The sequence below is a fragment of the Notolabrus celidotus genome, chromosome 22, assembly GCF_009762535.1.
Source record: "Notolabrus celidotus isolate fNotCel1 chromosome 22, fNotCel1.pri, whole genome shotgun sequence".
In the NCBI taxonomy this organism is placed as follows: domain Eukaryota; kingdom Metazoa; phylum Chordata; class Actinopteri; order Labriformes; family Labridae; genus Notolabrus; species Notolabrus celidotus.
Window position 1 is genome coordinate 18,466,682 of NC_048293.1, and position 6,000 is coordinate 18,472,681.

The 6,000-nt window shown below is 42.0% G+C and overlaps 1 protein-coding gene across 2 annotated transcripts in view; it reads right to left on the bottom strand.

Moving 5' to 3' along the window:
• Nucleotides 1-6,000, bottom strand: part of lrfn5a (leucine rich repeat and fibronectin type III domain containing 5a) — an 82,333-nt gene that overhangs the window by 60,662 nt on the left and 15,671 nt on the right. For both annotated transcript variants that reach the window (XM_034674362.1, XM_034674363.1), the window contains exon 2: nt 5,398-5,509. The gene's annotated coding sequence lies outside the window, so the exon portion shown is untranslated. The remainder of the gene's footprint in view (nt 1-5,397; nt 5,510-6,000) is intronic.

The following is a 6,000-nucleotide window of genomic DNA, read 5'->3' on the forward strand; positions in this document are numbered from 1 at the left end:
CTTCTTCTGGAATTACTGAGTCCTCAAAGAATCTCTGAATGGACTCCGTGCACTTTAATTGCTTTCCACATGTGTGAAATAAATCTGCTTGATCTGACTTTTTGTGCATGTGATTGTCCTAACAATCTTTAGATTTGGCTGTTTGTTTCCTTCTTCTGACCAAGCGAACACGAAAAGGGAAAAAAAGGATGGTTTGGAAGTGTTCAGCATGACTAACAGCACACATATAACAGAGAGGGAAAAGCAGGAAAATAAGGGTAAGAGTTTCAAGCATGACTAACAAAATACCTTAGGGTGTGTGTCTTATGTATTTGCATTTTCTCTCATGTATGAATTATCCTTAACCCCTTGCTTTATTTCCCTTTTATCTCTCCTCTCTTCCTCAACTCTCCTCACACCTATTTTCCCACACAGCCAGCACCGAGGCAGGGGGGCAGAGGTTAGCTTGGTGACCCAGGCCTGCATGGCTGGCCCTGGGCAGGTCTCTGCTGCCAAACTTCCCCCAGGGATCTACGCAGTCTTTTAACTCTCCGGGAGAAAGCATGCACACACTCACATACACACTCTGACACAACCTGGCAGGATTATCTGGCACACGTGCACACTCACAAGCTGCCAGAGCAGGAGGTAAAGAGGAGGGTAACGGGGGAAAGCAAGAGATGAGAAGGAAAAGAAAAGGTTTGATCTGGAAATTGAGAGGAAAAGGAATATGGGATAAGGATGAGGGAGGAAAAATGATAAGTGAAGGAGAAATTATTTATTTCAAGAAGGAAGAAGCAAGTGCAAAAATGGGGGAAAAGGGAAAGAAAAACATGCAGTAAGAAAAGGTGGGCATGTTGCTAAACTACAACAAGAGGCATTAAAAGAAAAGATGCATTAGAAAATAAATGAAAAGCAGAGTAAAAAAGGAGAGAAAGAGAAAGTAAGACTTAATCTACAACTTATGGGACCAGCTCTGAAGAGGGTGATGGAAAGGTCAGAGCCATCTGTTCACATTTCAAACATCTACTTCCACTTCACGTACTCCCTCCAACACCCCCCCTTCCTCATCCATCAATCTATTCTGAACTCCTTCATTCACCCTCTTTCCATCTACTCCCTTTTTACCCATCCTCCCTTCATTCCCTCCATCCCTCCATCCACCAGGCCTCCATTCATCAAAGTGAGAAGGGGACAGAGGGAGACTTGACTTTGACTTTGATCCGTTTTGCTGAGCAGTTAAGGGCTTCAGCACATGTACAAACACACACATATATGCATGAACACGGACACACACACACTGACGCACAAAAGGGCGATCCAGCTAACGGGAGCAATAGTTCAAGTTGCTCTCAGAAGCTGGAGGGTTGCAGGTTGAAGTCCCCCATTGGCACGCAGGCCTCTGAGTGAACTCCAAAGCAGTGAAATGTGTGACACTTTGTTCATTAAAAAGATAAAACAAACAGAGGCTGCTGTTTGATCTCTCATCGCTATACCCTTGTCTGTCTCCGCATCTCTCACTACATCTCTCCCTGAAGCTATGAAAAAAAGTTTGATAAAAAAATAAACAACCTCTCTGTCTCTCCATAAATCTAAGCCTTGGTGTATTTGCACGTTCACAGGAAGAGATGATTGGCAGGCCCTGACAAAAACGATGAACCAGATGAACTTAAACCCACACATATGCACTCATGAATGCTAGAAGTACAACACACACTGTACTGTATGTAGGTTGTGCGATCTGCTCTCCATTTTCAGCTTCATCCTTGCCACTTATTCCAAACTTAACATGCCTCAGAATCACATTAAAACTGACTGTAATAGACTTTTTCATGAGTATATAAAGTTATTTAGCAACTTCTGGTCTATAATTTCATTTTAATGATACTTTAGCACACTGACATTAACAATAAGTGGTACACATTTAAAGCTTTGCCAAATTTAACAAGATAACCCTGATGATATCATTAGCGCTGCAACTAGCAATTGTTTTCACTATAAGCTCATTTCCTTTTGGACAATAGTAACACACAGTAATAAGGAAATGGCAATCCTAGCCCATCTGATATTCAAATGTCGACAATTTGAGCTTGCTCCAAAAAGGCAGAGAAAAGATCATCATAACATTTCAGATATCACTACTGTAAGCTTTTTTTAATCTCTAATTGTAAAGAGATGATATTCTGATTAAAGGAAACACTAAATTATTGGACTAGTAGCCACATGTTTTTCTGTTATTGACCATCGATTGGCTCAATACTTCAGCCCTTGATGTAGATCTAACCAGAGCTGCTCTTGAGCTGTTTTATGGGAAACTTACAGGGTTCAAGATCTCTAGACCTGTAAACTAAATTCAGAACACGCCTCCTTTCAACCTCATCAGTCCCCCAACACCTGAGACCAGACCATGGCCATGCTGTAAATTTGCCACAATCTGTGTGTATGCAATATTATACAGCACGCAAGACAGATGGCTTTTGCACACTGGGTCTGTTTTAATGCATTTTTCAAACTGGTTGCATTGTCGGAAGCTGGCTCCAAGACGCCAAGTAACTACTATCAAAATGTGTCTTGGAGCAACAAACGGGGGAAATACCTCATCTACATTTTTGACAGATGAGCATATTTATCAAATGTTGGACGCTACTCACAAATTTAAAGAGCTTTACAAACTTATGAGTCAGTGCATGAACAAGAGGGGGGCTTTTCAACCACGAAACTCCAACAGCAGCATGTAGAGGTACGAGACCAGCTTGACTACAGCAGAGTTTCCATTGATGAGGAGGAACAATTCCCCAAATTTGAACAGGTTGGGCAAAATCGAGTCCAGTCCTGTTTTGCTGCTACGCCTAACTCTTGTGCTGATGTTGAATTGGATGGAGATGGTGACTAAGGTTAGCTTAACACTATTTTTATGCTAACTACCTCACCTACTACTAGTGTGATGAGTCAAGAAGCAATTTGTTCCAGCTGATTGTGCTCACACTGCAAACAAACTGCTCCAGGGTCCGATTGGAAGCGAGCTGAGAGCCTTAACTCTTCTAGTTGATGTTAGCTAGCTTGTTTTGTTCCCCATCACAGTGTGATTACTGTGTTTGCATGCTCTCTGTCCAAAGAAGGGAAAGGCTCCTGATTTCAGAGCAACTCCTCCATATGATCACGGTGAAAGCACCTTTAGGTTTATTATTTGACCCACAGAAACTATGGACAATTTAGATGTATATTTAAGCATTCAGGAACACATACACATCAATAACAACACCAACAGTAAAGAAGTTGAGGTGCGGGTATTAGCATGCAGATGAGCAGAGTTAATCTTTATTAAAAGCATGAAAACACACACACACATTCACACACGTATGCATTACTGAAACCCAGAAGCAATGTTATTTTTAATGCTTTGAGAATCTATCACCTCCAGCTATGATTATTTCTGTGCAAGCACCCTTTATATATATATAGTGTGAGATTTGTTAGGGTCATAGCTGATTTTACATTTGCCTGAGGTACGGTTATAAATGCACAGCAGACACACACACACACACACACACATCCACATCTACACTGTCTTTATTCTATATTCTATTTTTGCTTTAGTTAATCCACTTGGTTTCGGAGAGCAGTGTGTCAAGGTTGAAAAGAAACAAAGATTAAAGATTTAGCCATAATTAACATGGTTCACAGGGAAAGACAGACTGATAGATTTTTGACGGCTGCTCATTTGCCCACCTTCTACCTTCTAGTCCCCCCCTCCCTCCCTTTCTTTTCCCTCTCTCTCTTTCCAGCTGAGTTCAGCAGTCAGCCACATCCCAAAGGGACATATCAGGGTTAGAAGTGTAGATCTAACAGCCTGCTGAAGAGAGGAAAAGGGAAAGCAGGCTGGGGAAAAGAGAGTTGGGGGGGATAGGGGAGAGGAGATCAGCGGCAGCGTCTCGGGGGGGTAAGGGGGTTAGAGGTTGATATCTGAAAGAGACAGCCTGCATGAGGATGACAAGTTACCACATCCCCGCCTGAAAACATTAAAAGTGGAGGTAAAAGATGCTGAGAAGAAAGTGGGATAAAAAGAAGGGTGAGGATGAAGCGTGTGAGGGTTTAATAAGAAAACGGAGGAGCAATCATGACATGGCGGGATCGGGTCAGCTTCACTTCCATCGCAGCGCCATGCACAACCTAATTGCACTGACGGGTCCAAACTGGGTCAGCCTGGTTTCCATTGTTTATTCACTCTAAGTGAAAACATGATACCCTGGTTTCCACAACAGGAAAAATCAGGACGAGTCTAATTTACATGGCAGACTCACAGAGAACAAACCACTCAGGTTTCCACAACATGGGCTAACAAAGTTACATGAAGCCATAAACTTAGATTTCACCAGATTTAAATTACAGCAAGGTATCCAGGTATCCAAAGCTTGTTACTCCAGCATATGTTTCACTGATTTATCTCAGCAATCATGTCTTGAATTCTTCAGCACACAGAGCAGAAAAGCTCTGAAGCCCCCCTTTACATTAAATCTCTCTTCTGGGAGGGGAGCAGCTCCAATCGTTTAGCATATAGTCCTTACAGCAGCAGCCTCAGTTCACATCAGCCCCAGGCACTTTGCTACATATCATCCCATATCTCTTTCTCGCCCGTCTCTCCTATCTCTCTCGCCTGTCACTAAGTAAAACAAAGCAAAAAATGCCAGAAACTGTTTGGAAGAGTTTAGTCCCGAGAGGAAGAAACTTTTATTACAAGCCTCCGGTGCAGAACTATTAGAGGAAAAAGGATGCAACTTTATCTTTCTTCCTGAAATCTACTCAACACCAGTATTTTATATGTAAGGTAGGGAAAGTGCACAATTAGCTTAGCTTGGCATCAAGGCTTGAAACAGGGAGAAGTAGCTATCCTGGCTCAACTGTAACAACAAAATCTGCATACAGTGCACCGCTGCTGTTCCCTCATTAATACATCTTTATGTGTCCAAAAAACAAACTGAACAACTGAGAGGTTCTGCTTTGGACAAGGCTTTCCATAAGGGGGCTATTTATTTGCTAGGTACAATAATTTCCAGCATCACACCTCTTTCTTCACTCTAATTATAGTTTAAACAAAGTAGACAACATGTAAATACAGAGCACTCGAGAGGCAGATTTTGTTACCTTTGAACGGAGCTTGGCAAGCTCTTTCCCCCTGCTCACAGTCTTTATGCTCGGATCAGGTGACCATCTGCAGGCAGTCGCTCATAATGAGCATATAGCATATTGCTACACGAGATTTGGCTCTGTCATTTTTGAGAATTCTGGTGCTGCAATTGTTTGATAAAGATTGGTAAAGTTTTATGCGGTCAAATCAGCATTCTCAGCAAACTTAGAAATTTCACAAAAATCAAATTTTCTTTAAGAAAAAACACAAAAATGACCAAAACAGAACCTTACCTGCAAAGATGTAATAGCGGATAACACTCTGCCTCAGGAATCACATGTTACCCCGGCTATAACATTGTGAATGAGCGTTGAAGTCCAAATTCTTCCTTCCTTTTCTCCCTCACTGCAGACAAAGAAGATCACAGGACATGATGAGTGTGTAATATTGGACTCAAGAGGCAACAGTTGAACAAAGTAACAAATATTTTGACAGTATGAATCATTTTCTGCCTCCACACCTTTTACAGTGTGTTTGTAGTGACTTCAATAGTGCTTGGCCCACAGCACAGTAAAGATGTAAAGTGTTCTTCAGCATTGACTGTGTTCCAAAAGAGCTTAATTATCAATAAACTGCTCTGTTGGCCCTTAACTGAGAACTAAAGTGCTGCAACTGGGCACCATTGAACCAAGTGGAAGTGTGCTAAGTTGAAAGCATGTCCTATAGACTGATCCCCCACACAGGAAATCTGCCCTCACATGCTGTTGCTACTGGATATCAATGACTTGAACAACCCTGGCTATTGATCCAACGTATTCCTCTCCCTTCCTTCCGTAGTCCTTATCCCTCTTTTTCTTCCCCATGTTCCTATTTATCCTCCCAGGCGTCTCCTCTTT